The following is a 15,729-nucleotide window of genomic DNA, read 5'->3' as shown; positions in this document are numbered from 1 at the left end:
TATGAATAATAAGATGTTGTATGTATAAATATAGCAAGCTCATTTGATGCAAAACTAATTACTAATGTAAGAGGCCATTTAAGTGCAAAATATTTATATTAATGGAGAATGAATTAGTTACAGGCACTGCACAAGCAAACCCTCACCAACTCAGGAAGACAAGAAAATTGGTGTTCCAGAAATTGTTCTGCAGAGTCAACAACTATTAAATATTTAAACTAAAGTCTTTGTAAGAGTTATTTAATTTAAAAAGTCTCTTCTGGGAGCTAAAAACTTGTGTATAAAGGACAGGAATGTTTGGACTGTTTGAAAAGAATTTCATTTCCTCTCAAATGCTAATAAAATCAAGTCTCAAAAAAGGACTGAATACAAAGAAAGAATTAAAACGAACTTTAAAAGTTATCTGGATCTTTCTTGCTGGGAAAAGAACAAAGGCAATTAAATAAATGTTGCATATTCATTAAACGGACTGCATATTCAGGAGCTGAAAGTGTCAGCTAAGCCAATCCTGAAGGCATGATGCCAATGAAAGTGACAACCACCAACTTGAATTTAAACAAGCCTGAGAGAGGGGTGTTTTCCTATCATTTCATGAAAATAGGAAGGAGAAGAGTATAAAAGACTCAGAAGTGAGCATCCTACACACCGCCCCTCTGCTACTCCGCCTAGACAGCAAGCACTCCATGACTCATCCGGTCCCGCTTTACAAGCATGCTGCCACAGACAGAGGAGACTCAGGAAGAAACCAACCCAAGGAAAACCTCCTCAAGACCTCAACATGGATTGATGAGAGAAAGTTAACTAAGACTGCCAATGGATTAGATTTAAAACTCTTGTAATGTTTTTATTGGGCTATGCAAATTCTGTTGTAACTTAAATTACTATGTCAGGTTTCAGTGTAGCAGCCGTGTTAGTCTTTATTCTCAAAAAGAACAGGAGGACTTGTGGCACCTTAGAGACTAACAAATTTATTTGAGCATAAGCTTTCGTGAAGTGAGCCACGAAAGCTTATGTTCAAATAAATTTGTTAGTCTCTAAGGTGCCACAAGTACTCCTGTTCTTTTTAAATTACTATCAGTTTCTCCTGTTTAATCGCCTGGAGCAGAGATAGGGGCTAGACATTGGTAAACAGCAAAATAGTGGGATAAAGCTCGATTGAAGATTCTTAATATTTGTAATTGGCCTGGCTTAGGACAGATCCTTAAAGGCTTCTTCAAAGTAATTAATTTAAAAATCTTCTTTGAATTTCATAGTTAAGATTGCTTACTTTGTCCAGCTATAAACTGTTTAGGTTATTATTAACAACTAGACAGACTTCATTTGCCCCTAAACAAATTATTTTTCTCATACGTAAACAGTTTTAAGCATCTAATAAGATACTAAAACTGAATTCACAGTAATTGTGGACAACAATATACTTTGGTCTTCACTTACGAAGAGAAAAGAGCCCCTCAGATGCGGTCCACTCTCAAAGGTGTAATTTCTGTTAAATGCTCTCCGCAGAGAGACATGCACAAGAGTTTGTAACAGAAGTAACCAGTTTATTATTTGTGTTTTGTGTAATGTTTCTTTTCCTGTCTTTAATAATAAAATAGCTATGGTTTATAATTGTGCTTATTTTGCTTGATCATGGATGTCCCCTAAAGCATGGAAAAAAGCTGGTGTGACTAAATAATGGGAGATATGTCCCTGAGTTGGCAGTAAGAGAAACAATTAATAGAGCTGGCCTACCATCTCTTGTTTCTCTAAACTAACCATTTTTAGAATAAAATTACTTGGGATCCAACAGTTTTAAAACTACCTCTTTCTACACTACACTTACATATAGTTTTTTGTTTTGTTTTTTTAACCCTTGTACAACCTCTTTTGGCTGCCCCAACCTTTAAGTGCTGCAACTCAGTTTTCATTTCTTTCAACAATTGCTGACAATTGGTTACATATGTCTCCATAGCCACACAGAGTAATAATTTAATCCTGGTGTGCACCTTCTATTGGGTCTAATTCAATGTCCACTGAAGTCAGTGGGAGCTTTTCCACTGACTTCAGTGCTCATCGGGTCAGGTCCATTCTTAGCTTTCAGGGGACACACAGATTAAGTTGCAGTCCCAAACAATAGGAAAGAGGATGATATTTACACACCTCTACTTTTCAACATGTTCTCTCATGATGGCCATGCTGGATTCTTTACCAGTTATTTGATTGAAAGTATTCTGACAATTAGAAAGTCTCTAATATTTGAGTGATATAATTATCTTGCTGTTGTGATGGAATCTAGAAAAACATTGGTTTTGCTTTAGCAGAACAACTATTAGCAGAGGGCTGCTGCAAGGCACACAATGCTGGTTCACTCCAGTTTAAGGGTCTGTTTACAGAAGGGATTTAATGTGAAGGTTTTTGATGAGCATCTGGTAATCTGCAGTATGCAAGTCTCACCAATAGCATGCACATGGGATGCCTGTCCAATTTGCGTCATGTGAACGCACGGTGGCAGTTTGCTGAGAAGTGAGGGAGTAGCATTCTTGGGGTCTATCCCATGGTTCTTTGCTTCACAGCCGAGCAGTGTGCATTGTGGATTTGTTTTCACTGTGAATTGTAGTATGCAAAGCAGAAGCCAGGCAGGTTGAAATAAAAAAATCCCGAAATCATGTTTCCACTGTCTCTGCCCTATTCTTCCTTTCTGGGAGGGCTAGCATCATTTTCAAATTGTTGTCTGCCAGCAAGGAGCCAGAAATGCACCATGCTGCTATGGCAGCAAGTGTGAATATGCAGAGGCTGCTGGGGCTGTATTACAGCATTCAAACCCGGGCACATTCTGCATTGGCCTCTGTCCACTGCACCACCGAGCAGATGGTGCAAGTGTGGGTGCAGGAGAATGTTCAGTGGCTCCTCCAGGTAGCAGGAGAATACCGTGAAGCTTCTTGCAGCAGGACGAGGATGCTGAGCTGTTGGAACTAGAGGACCACTTCCTGGATCAGCTACACAGCATTCAGTGCCATTTCTGGGACCGGCAAACCAGCATGGATTGATGGGAGAGAATCGTTCTGCAGACCTCAGATCACCAGCAGTGGTGCGAGAACTTTGGGATGGGGAGGGCTGTTGGGACCAGTCTCATACAGGTCTGCTATGCCATTAAAGTACTAGCTAGCTGGGTTATAATGCTCAGGAGATTAGTGATGGCTTTGCACACATGGGGTTCCCAAACTGTATTAGGACAGCTAATGGAACCAATATGCCTATCATTTGCCCCACTGCCCGGGTGCAGAATTTATAAACAGAAAGGGGTATCTATTCACAGTGGTCGACCACTGCAGCAGGTATACAGACAGAAATGCAGGGTGTTCTGAGAGGGTCTATGATGAGAGGATCTTTTAGAACTCAGTTCTATTTAAATTAATGGAGAAAGGGGTGTTTGCCCCCAGGACCACTATGGACATTAGTCATGTGGAGACCATTCTCCAGGGAGAGATCTCATCCTCCTGAGATCCCTTCTGCCTCAGCTCTGCTAGCCTTTCCCCTTTGTGTTTCCTTCCTGTGCTTTTTTAACTACCCCTCCCAGCTGACAGGACAATTAGCTCCTTAATGCGCCCAGCCCCAAGTCTGATTAGGTAAGTACTTCATTCCTCAGTCAAGTCTTCTTTAGGGGGAAGTAATCAGAGCTTAAGTGATCAGAGTGTTGGGACAGCTGTTAGCTCTCAGCACTGTCACAGAATCATTTGGAAGCAGCAGAAAAAAATGTCCTGACCATTATAGCTTTGTGCTGTGCTCTGCTCAATATTTGTGAGACCAAAGGGGAAAGCCTCAATGATCGGTGGGAGGCTGAAGTACTGATCTTGCTTGGTGGTTTAAACAGCTAGCACGGCATCCCATAGAGGATGCTAACACCAGGGAGAATATTGTCAGGGATGCCTATTATTCATATTTTGAGTCTCATGGTTGAACATGTGTAGCTGTGCATTCAGCTGCTAATCCATGGGGGGTGAAATAGACTGTGAGCAGTCCAGTATTGCTTGTGGGTGGTAGAAGTGGGACATTGCCTATATATTTTTGTGAAGCCGTATGGATTATTTTAGCTTCATTTAAAGGATTTTGTGTGTTACATGCAGTGATGAGTCATAATGGATCAAAATGGATTTTAAAAGGTTTTTATTATGAAGGAACAGTAACAAGATAAAAAATAAAGTTTAATTGAACCGAAGGATAAATAACAATAGCTTTTTATTTGAAAATACATTTACGAGAACAATCTACTCACTGACTAACAAAAAGCAAATCTTTAAACAAAGCAACAGTGCAAGCCAAACTGAAAGTGCAACAATGCAAACAGTGCAAAACTAACAAGGTGGTGGTGGTAACTTAAAGTTACAGGCACATATAGGTCTTCCTTCTGCCTTTTCTTGCATGTGGGGGTTCTGGGGTTGAGTATCACAGCTCAAAATTTGCAGGTGCATTGCATGGGTCAAAAGTGCTGGGCTTCCAGAAGCCAGTCTTCTTGGTGGGCAGATGATGGATCTGAGAGGAGAATGGTCTCTAGGATAAGTGCTGAATGGGTAAAGAGGGGAGGAATTGTTGATGGTCCCAGTAGCCACTATTGTCTAGGGACTGAAGGATGTGGCTAAGTCCTGGCTTACAGGACTGAAGGGACCACTGGCCTGGCAGTAGCATGTTTTTGAGGAGAGCATTCTGGATCCAGATAGCATCCATAAGTTGCCTTGCATCTCCCTGTGTTTCTCCATGCTGTCCTGGGCCATGGTGATGCTGTCCTTGGCCTCTGTAACACTGTTCTTGGCCACCGCCATGATCTCTTGGGAGAGCTTCATTTCCTTCTCTGTCTGGATCACCATGTACTGCCTGCATTTCTCAGCTAGTGTGGTCTTCCCCTGGGACTCTATCATAAGTTCTACAAACCTCTTGAGCTGAGTCTTCCTTTCCCATCCCCTCAGGATGGCTTGCCTGTTAGCAGTAGATAAAGGCATGGTCCTTGATGGTTTGGTTGTTGTAAGTGCCATGGAAATATGGGGGAAAAAGTCACTTATTGTTCACATTCCATACAAGCCATGATAGCATTTTTTTAGTATGCATACATAACTTTACCTCCCTTAGGATCTTCCCAGCCTTGGGGGAACCTCAGAGATGGGCTCTGGGGGAGGGAGTGTGGGGACCCTGCGCAGCCCCCTGCTGTGCCCCCAAATACCCCCCTCTCAGTACACACACACACCCCTTCAGTACCCTCCAAATATCACCTCCAGCACCCCCAAATACCCCCTCAAACACCCTCCAAATACTCTCTCTCGGTACATACACCTACTCCTCCAGCACCCCAAAATATCACCACTGGCACCCCCCAAATACCTCCTCAGAGTACACATACCCACCCCTTCAGCACCCCCACATCTGTACCCACCCACACCAGTTCTCCCCCCCCCTTCCTGTGGCAGTACTCTCTATTGGCAACTTGAAAAATTGTAACCCTATTGGGCAGGGCAAAAAAACAAGAATCCACTAAAAGACTGGAGGGGCAGAGTTTTCCCCCAAGATGTGCTCAGCTGGCATGTGTGACACTCCCAGACTGAGGTGGCCGACAAAACATAACAGAGAAACAGGAGCTAGGTTGCCGTAGGGGTTTCTTTAACTTTCTACTCCTGGGAGAATCTTTTTTTGTTGTCTGTATTGTTACAGACATAGTTGCTGACAGGTATTTTGAAATAAATTACCAAAATAATTGAAATCGGTGTGATTATATTGTGTTATTTTGACAAATAAAATATGTAGTATTTTGCAGAATTTTAAAATACTGTGCGCAGAATTTTTAGGCGGAGAATTCCTCCAGGAGTATGAATTGCCCAGACGAAGCAGCCACCGTTTTGGAAACATGTACAGTGGGGCCGAACGGGCAGTGTGAGTTTACAGAGGGAGGCGAGGGCTGGATTCTCAGAACAGCTCCTAGCTCTCATCTGTCTAAAATGGCTGTGACCATGAGGTACCCGGAGCAGAAGACAGAACGGCTGTATAGCACAATAATAATAAATAATAAATTGAAATGATAGGTACTTACAGGACAAAGTTCCCTCCAGTCTTTTCAGTCCTGGTCTGGGTTTCTGGCTAGAACCTGGGATTGGTTGATGCCTGGCAGGAACTGGGGTACATTGCAGCAGGGCATGACTCCTGCTGGCTTTCCAGCTGGGTGATGTCAGGGTCCTGGGTCTCCAACAGATCCTGGATCTTAGGGGTAAGCTCCTCTCCAGCACCCTCCTGCTCAACCTCCAGTTGGCCTTGCTGGTCATTCTCAGTGTGGGGGAGAGTACAGCCAGCAGGTGCCACAATGTTGGCGGGGTCATGCTATATAATAGTGTAGCATTCTGTCCAGTTCACCATAAAATGGACAGGTCACATATCCCCTGCCAGATTATCTCCTTTTGTCCCTCATTTCAATGTATTTACTCCTAAGCTGCTTGTTCTTTATCCAGCACTGGTCAGCATCCCTGTCATGACCCCTCTTGGACGTGTGCTTGGGAACATCCACAAACAGGTCTTTATTCTGGTGGCTGGCCACAGGAGCTTCCTGCACCGACACTTCCCCCCACATGACAAGGAGATCCAGAGTCTCAGCACACCTCCAAGCAGCTGCACGAGGCATGCTGCAGGGCTTCTGGAGTGCTGTCATGGTTGTATTGCAAGAATGCTGATACACTTCGATCCAGGAGCAAATGGGCAAATTCTGGTTCTGCACCAGTTTTTAAACGGGGGAGGGGATGCCCTGAGAACTTGACACCAGAGCAAGGAGAGGTGAATAGACAGGTCAGTAATGATTGATTTGCTAAGCACTGTGGGATAGCTGTTGGAAGCATGCAAACAAAAGTGGTGTGCAGCAATTGAATCCACACAAACAGCAGACCCCACTAATTCAATGCACAGCAAACCTGATGCACTTGGCAACCAGACTCCAGAGTTCATGGCAAATGTGGAGCTAGTGGCAGTCATGGATTGTGTTGTGTGTACGCAACCATTTTCAAACTTCACTTGGTTTGATCTGCTTTAAAACCCCTGTGTAGACAAGCCCAAAGACTTGACCTGCACCACCCACCACCAGAACACTTTGTTTCAATCCTAGTCCCACAGCGTCTCTCTTGATCCACATCCCTCTGCAATCCAGCTAATGGGGTAGAGCTAGCTCGTTATAACATGCTATGCTACTGGTCAATTCTATAACAGGTTTTAGTAGTAAGTGGTTTAAGAATTTTATCATTTGAAAATGTCTGAAAATAAATTAGTGTCCTTTTTCACTCAAGTCAGGGATGACCTTTGGGGTTAACCTATCTTTGGTGTCTTGTCCCAACCTAGCACTGAGTTCTTCTGCTACCACACACAATTCTTTTTTAAACTACCCTAATATTAAAAATAACACCATGCGAGTATAGTTAAGAAGTGTGTTGGCACTAACAAACAAGCAGTTGACAACTCTGAAAAATTAACTGGCATTTAAAGTACATCAGCAACAAAGAAGAAGAAAAATTAGAACAACAAATAAAAGATCTTGCAAATGAAACACTATAAAATGCATGTCTATGCAGCTAAGATTAGTCTGTTTGGTTTTATCCTGCATGATAGAAATATTTTCAGGAGTGGAGATTAATTGCATTATAGTGTTTTTGACATACCATTTTTCCAGTCCACTTGCCAGACAGACACTTTTTTATGTTTTGGTATAAAAACATTTACTATTATAACTTTCACCTGGCAAGTTTGGGCAACTAGCAATGATGTCAAAATAGCTGTCTAATCTCAGCTATCTTTTTATACGGCTCTCATTACCATAGTATTTGAACACAAATATTTTATTTGACTATACACTATGCAATGTGTATGTGATGACTAATGTTAAAGTCACTCGATATTTACTTTTAAAAATACATGGGTGGTCAGGTGTGTCATTTCCTCATATTCTGAAAGTATTAAATAGGGTGCAGATTCTTGGTGGCTCACGGAAATATTATTTTTCATGCAGTCTGAAGATAATTTGGTATGGGAAGAGATCATTGTTCTACATGTCTGTACAGTGCCTCGCACACTTTTGACATTATACAAATAATTGCAATAATCATCAGATTTTTGAAACAAAGGATTAGACCTACATGGTGATAAAATTTATCCCGCAATTTTCTTGCATATTGTGTTACTGGAACAGCACAAACTGCATGTGTAAATTAAACTTTGCAAGCTCATCGCAGACACACTATATGCTATGCAAACCAGGGGTTGGATCCTGCAAGGTATTGACCGGCCTCGACTCCCACTGAAATCAATGTGGATTAAAGATATTCAGCACCCCATAGCACTCATATGCAGGATCTGGATGTAATAACGTGCTCTCAGAATGTTTCTCCAGCATAAGAACAGTAGAGCATTAAAAAAAATATTGAAATGAGAAAAAAAATTCTGCCCTAGAAATAGATTCTGTGGGTTTGTGAGATGGTCTGATAGGCATCCTTGAACTAACAAGAAGGAATCATAAACACCCCTTATCCATTCTGAGAGGGTAAATGGATTTCGAGAGATACTCTTAGCCAGCTGTTGGGACTTGAAAAGCCTGTGGCCAAGGGCAACCTCCCCATTTATAGGTGCCCAATATAGCATTTATGAGAGATGCTTTTATGAGAGATACTTTTAGTGTGCTTTCCACAAGATATCAGCCATTTTTCCTCCTCCTCCTCCTATACAGGACCTCGACTAGAATGATGAACACGCCCAAAATCAGTGCCTCCTATGAGCAATCAACACAGGTTCCCCCCGCCACCCCAAATATTCTTCACTGTCTGTTCCATTAAGATTGTCAGAAGAGAGGGGAAAGAAGTAGCCTGATTTTCTCTATAGGGCTGTGGGACCAAGTCAACACTCCCACAGCGAGCACTATTAGGCTTACAGCAAAAGCAGAGAGACTCCATAATCCTTCGTGCAGTTACTAGGGAGCCCATGTAATGTAAAAGACAAACAGTGTAGTGACAGCAATGAGCTAGATTGCACTGCCAACCCTATGCAAAGTGCAGGGTATCCACACAGGTGCACATATATATAATTAAAAGCGGCTCCATTTCACTGATGGGAGAAGCGATTCCTGTATGTGTGTTTATATATTTTGTACAGCACTGTAGGAAGAAAGGCTGAACAGAACTGTCAGGTATTATTAAAATGTCAGGTGTTATTGGTAGCTGTGGGCATTGCGTGACTGTATCCCCACAGAGCTCATGAAATCCAAAGTCAGAAATGTCTGTGCTTTGCTGAGAGTGGGTGGCTGAATGGGTTTTAACATTGTGTTTCAGACCATTCTCTCCTCTCTTGCTGAGGTTAAATGAACCTACTCAGTCAAAAGCTAAGTCAGTATGCCACTGTTGCACTTCCAGTTAGGAACCAGGGAAGTGGTATGATTTGTTGCTCCATGTTAATGAAGGGGGTATCACTAAAGCCGGGGGCCATTTCAGATAACATATTCATTGTTAGACTGTGCCTCAGCCTACACTCTTACAGCACTTTCCCAAAGGCTGGATCTCTGCAGAGGCACTGCAGCTCAAACCATAGAGACTGTGATTCTGTAAGAACACAGGTCTAAACACTGCACCATAATGAACTGCGTAATGTGTATGTATCACTCTCCTCTAATGTACAGAATCACAAGTGGGAGGGGGGAGTTGTGAATTGTGAGGGTTTTTGATTTTCCAGAATCTGGAAATTTCTGGAAGGTGAACAGGGCATCTGAAACATGGCTCTGTACAAAGCTAGAGCTCATGTTATTTTTCAATCTTCACAGTGCCGAATTCACTGGGTGGTTGTTTCTCATTCTAACTGGTGTAAGGTGTAAATATGAAAGCTGCTGATTAATATTGCAAATGGATGATCAATCATCACTTTATGACTTTATCTGACTCTACATCCCTAAAGTTGAAGGCAATGGTAGAAAACAGGTGATTCAATGGCCTGCAGCAAAGAAAACATATTGTTGTTCTGTAGGAAAATGTACACATTGTCAAGAGTTAAGTCGAAAGACAGCGTTTGTGTTCATCTCAAATGGGCAGAAAAATCAGTTTCTTTGGATTCTTCTACATCAAATGTGTCACTGAAAGTAACTTCATCTATTGAAATGGAAGAGCAGAATACTGAGTCTGATGATCCTGCAAAGAAACAATTTTGATGCCATCATGATCCCTGAAATATAGCTGTTATAATACGTACTCGTTAAGATCTTCCAGCTGATCTTGAAGATCAGCTTCACTTAGGAACTGTCTCTATCTTTGCCATCCCCAAAATAGTAAGGATCATCCAGTGATTACCCTCATAAAAACATCTTAAAGGCAAAGACTTGAACTTGATAAGAGATAACATTACCTTCAGTGTAGCACTAAGTGAACAATTTAGTGAAATGCTTGAAATGCTTCACCCTGGTATATTTCTCTGGACAGATTTACACTCAAAGGTTCACTACTAATGCTGGAAGTGCAGAAATAGAAGGAGAAAAATACAGGAAGAAATAAAGGAATCAACAGTAATGAACCAAGGTTCATCAAACATGAAAACTCCCCCAATAATGGCTACAAGCATCCAAAGGGAAAAATACATCCCTACTTAATTCCATTGGTTCTCTGTCTGAAGAGAAAACCACAGACTATTGTGTCCAAGTTTCTAGAGATGCTAACCAAAGATACAGAGAAAGCAGAATAAGATAGGCTTTGCTATTTGTTCAGGCAATGAAAATAGAAAAAGAGGATAGAAATTTTCAGATGTAATCACTCTAACCTTCTGAGATGTCTGTGTTTAGCACACTATTTAAACTTTGTTTAGAAAGCAGTAACACTTAACAGAGTCCTTAGGTGAAATCCTTGCCCAACTGAAGTCAATTGAAATGTAAAGGATTATAGAACGGGAGGCCAAAACCAAGCTAACCAAAAGCACCCAAAGTCCCCTTTTACAAGGCCTCCAAACCAACCTTGGCCAGCAGAGTTTCCAGTTCTCTTATTGCTTTAGGAGGCAGACAGGCTTTCTCCATTTCCCATAGGTATCAAGTCAGGGGAGGAGCAGCTTAACCAAGTTCAAGTGCCTTGAATCAGAGCAATCAAACTTATAGCCAGAAAACAAAGCCTCTACGAAGCAGATCAGGCTAATGCCCTGGAGCCTGAGGGTCCTGCAACCCATAGCCACAAGTGTGGCTTCTGGTCCCTTCTCTCTCACTCAGCTTCTTTTTCCTGCTTATATAGCCCAGTTCCAGGGTGGGGCAGGGCACTCCTTGACTGAACTCAGGTTGCTTGGCTGTAAGTGCTAGACTGTCCCTTAAAGGGGTATTACACCCCACCATAGGGAGTTTTGCCATTGACTTCAATGGGGCTGGAATTTCACCCCTTAAGTACATTGTGGACATTCAAAAATTCTTTAACTAGCGTCAGTCTCACAGTGGTTTTCTGATAGGATTGATGCCCCAGCTTCCCGATGTAATTTAATAGACTGTCCCAGGAAGACTGTGTCATTGCCTTGACATCCGGTACCCTAAGTATGCTGAGTTTTGCAGTGCACAGAAGGACGATGTCGATCAAAACACAGCACACGTTTTATGCAGCAAGAGACTCTACAGCAAGCCAGATACAATTGAGGAATAAATACTGTACATTGATGTTTTGAATCTCACAGCATGTGTTTTGTGGTTTCTCTTCATAAACCATTTAGTAACCCCTCCGCCCCACTTCAGAAAGAAGAAGTGCTTTTTTCAAGATGAGGCTAGTCTGGTCACGGGAGACCAGGATCATGCTGGACAAAGGATGAAATCTGAAATTATAGTTGTACATTTATTTAGGGTTTTCTCTTCAATTAAGAGGTTGATCTGAATTATATATCACTGCGTCCAACGATGATGGGGAAATTAACAAGTTGCTCTATGCATTGAGCAGCATTAAGAACAATGGACAATCACACCTAAGCCCCCAGAAATGAGTTTCATGTCAGAACACTTCTGTCAGCCCAGAATATGGGAGTGCTGAGGTTACTATTAAGCTTAGGTCTCCCTCAGGGACAGGACTTTTGCTCCAGGCACAACATGCACTTTATGTCAGGGCTTTCCTGCTACAGAATGCACCACAAGCAAGAATGACACATTCAATGGATTAAAAACCACTTCAAATCATGTGAAATGTGACCAGATGTAACAAATATTACCACATGTACCTGACAAGCCATTCGTGAAATGGCCTCATGACTGTCTGCAGAGTCCTGCACATGAGTTATTCTTGCACTGCCCTGGAATAATTAATGCCGCTGATGCACACAAAAATCTATTCTTTCTTTTTAGCTTTGCTTGTCAGTTGTAGTAGCAGTGGGTCTAACATTACCCTTGCCCAGCCTTTTAAGTAATTGTGTGGAATGCCTTTGCCAAAAACAAAACACCCCTCTCCCCAAGATCTGCCAATTTTGTGCCTGTCAGGAGTTGGACACATTTAATCAGCAGTGTGTTTCTATTTTACAACCGGTAGGATGTTCCGACCACCAATAAGTGTGCAGCCCAGCCCAGAATACGGCCATGTATACGCAATACATGTTGTCTATACTCTCTTTGGCTACCAAAAATGTTCTAATTTTTTATTTCAAGAAACAATAAGATAATGTAAAATACCTATGATATTATGGCCAATGCCACTAGTGGAAAAGGTTCCTTAGGACACAGGAAAATTATTTTTAAAAACTGTAATAGCAATACAGAGAGGGCACTCTTGGAGTACAACACTGCAATATACATGCAGTGATCTTCATAAAATTTGCCACTGTCCTTTTCAAAAATCTGGTTTTTTACTACTACAGTACAAGGTACAGGTAGCCCAAAATGTGTTGTAGGGTGAAAGGTCATATATCTATTTGGAACACAGATAGACATTTTCATGTTTGCTTGCCAATACCTTCCAATCTGGTCCTGAATGTCAGGGTATTTCATTTGCTAAATTCAACTTGTCAACTGTATCGAATATGTACTAATCCTATTATATGCATCACAGTCCGCTAATAACCATGTAGGAGCCATTACATCTTTTCCTCTTTGATCAGTCCAGATTTAGATGCTGGCCAAGGGCAAGAACCACAAACTCTATTTGTAATTAGCTTTGGATGCATTTTGGAGGAGAAGCACATTAGTATTAAATATTCAGTGTAAACAACATTAATCATTTTTAGGGCTTCTGGTTTGGGGATTTTATTAATTTCATTGTTGAGGGTTTATTTTTAGCAATTTTTGAGTTCTACATAGATGTTAAAAATTATTTTTTTGGGAACTTTCCTCTGTGTATATACTGTAATGAGGAATGTATACTATATACATTAGTTGTAAATACAGTTATAAGTAATCTCTCTGTTTCAAATAGTCCTATGTTAAAATGCACTAGGGAATGATTAGTGCATGAGCAAGATCTACCTAGACCAATTAATGTGTAACGTGTGCTTTAGAAATCACACCTCATAGCCCGCATTACTGCTCCATGTAGACAAGCCCTTAGGTACAAAAAAAAATATTTCCAGGGTTTTCTGGTGTTTACTGGACAAACACTGATTTAATTTTTATTTGTGTCAGGGTTGTTTTCTCTATGTTTATTGGTTAAAAGCTAAAACTGGAAGCCTAGTCATATTGTACTCTTTAAAGGGTTCTCAGTTCCTGTCCATCAACCATGTCCATTTCTGCAGCAAATAAATTCTTACTCTTTCTCTATTAGGTATCAAAATAAATTTATCTATTGCCATTTATATTTATGTTCCTGAATCTCTCTCTTATCCTAAGGTGGAACAATTTTCTCAATTTGTGGATTGACAAGTGCAGTTGTCTAGTTTCCTTTTCCACCATTATTTTAGGAATGGCAGTGACTTCTTCCCTTAGGCGTTGGATCCTGGGACTGGCTCTCCACAGAGGAGGACCTTTGTGTTCATATAGATCCAACTTCAAGAGGGAGATCCTTGGGATGTAAATATTCACAATGCACCTCTTTACCCATCGATGCCCATTCACTGTCAGGTGCACATGGACATCAAGCAGAGGGAGAGAAGCAGAGCTGGCTGGAAAATGGAATTTCCCTTCTGAGGGGAATGCTGATATTTTGAAATATCCTTTCATCCCAAATCAGAACAAAAAGTCAAAATTTTAAAATTTACTTCAAACAAAAATTCTGAAATGACCTTGTCAACTGGGTGACTTGGGCCCTTTAAGAAGGAACAGGTCCAGCCCACCTGTGTCTCATTAGCAGCCTCTGGATAGGGCCAGATAGTGGGCAGCTGGTCCTGATAAAGAGCCAGAGTGGAACAGGAAACAGAGAGAAGAACCCGTGGCAGAGATTGCAGAGAGCAGGAGGCTCCTGCAAGAGACCTTCCTTGACCACGGGGAAGGGTTTGAGCCTGGAAGCCATAGTCATAGGGCTGAAGACTAAGCAGACTCCAGGGGAGTAGATCAAATCTCCAGGCATGTAGTGCTGAGAATGGCCTGCTAATGTCGGGAAGAGCTGCAGAGAACAGAATCCAATGGAAATGGAGGGAGAGAAACCTGACAACAGAGTTTTGTTTTCAGTTTTATGACAGTAAGTTAGACCCTGGGAGAAGGGATACTGTTGGACCAAAGGTCTGTGTGGAGTTTATTAAGGACCCCTGAAGACGAGAAACTGAGGCAAAGTGCTGGAGAGGAAGACCAGGCCACAGGGGTGCATGGGAGGTGGCTTCCCTGGTAACAAACCTTATTTAAATGTTTCATTTTGATGTTGTCAATTTGACTTTTGTTATATTATAATTAATATACAAGTCAAAACATTTTGACTATATTATACATAAGCTGACAAAAACATTTTGATAATTTCCTGTAGAATTAAAATTAAATATATATGTTCCTGTAAAACATTTTGATTTTGTCAAATCAGTTTCCAACAGAAAAGTGTTCCATCAGATAAGATTTTGACCTGCCCTTGTGTGAAAGCAACAGTGTTCAGGGCAACAGAAGTGACAATTTCAAGATTGTTAGCAAGCTAATGTAGTTCTTCCACATGAAAGCAAATTTTTCCAGGCTGCACAGATGCTGTGTGCAAACAGGAATTTTTGCTTTGTTGGCACACTTGAACAGTACTTAATGGTTTCTGTGCAGTGCTAGATTCTCAGAGCACCTACTGACTTCACTGCAGAATCAGACCATAATGAACAAGGTTCAAAGAACATTAAAAAAAGGAAGAAAAACACTTCTTCATTTAAATGTTATTTACTACATTTAGGGTCCAGGTCAGGTTTAATATAATTTTTAAAAACAAAATAGGTTTCCTACCTGTGCTACTGATACCACTCTAGATTATTAACACAAAAATGATTCAAAAAAATAAATTACTTTTCAGTATTTATGCTGTGAGCATTTTGCTCAGCTAGGACAAAGATATTCAGTTTCACCTGTTTCAAGTCTATTAATTTCATTTTCAGATTTTTACACAAAAGCAAATGGTGCAAAGTTTGGATTACAGGCAAGAGATTGGATCCTTCTTTAACCCACCCTACCCCTTGCCCTTTTTCTAAGGACCTTTTTCCACTGGAATAATAAAGAGATAATGGAAGCTTTTCTATTGGTCTTGGATTTTATAAAATATGACCTGACAGAATGGCAGGGAGCAAAAGTCTGGTAGGGTTGGGGGAAAGGATTAGATTGGGGGCAAGGAACCTGGTGAGATTGGGACTGGAGGGGGGCATGGGAAGAAA

General features: G+C 41.3%; 1 protein-coding gene across 2 annotated transcripts in view; it reads right to left on the bottom strand.

The window, feature by feature from the left end:
* Positions 1-15,729, bottom strand: part of ENOX1 (ecto-NOX disulfide-thiol exchanger 1) — a 499,678-nt gene that overhangs the window by 20,782 nt on the left and 463,167 nt on the right. The gene's annotated exons all lie outside the window — the stretch shown is intronic.

This window comes from Natator depressus, chromosome 1 (assembly GCF_965152275.1).
Source record: "Natator depressus isolate rNatDep1 chromosome 1, rNatDep2.hap1, whole genome shotgun sequence".
NCBI lineage: Eukaryota > Metazoa > Chordata > Testudines > Cheloniidae > Natator > Natator depressus.
This window is presented reverse-complemented; position numbering and strand designations above follow the sequence as displayed.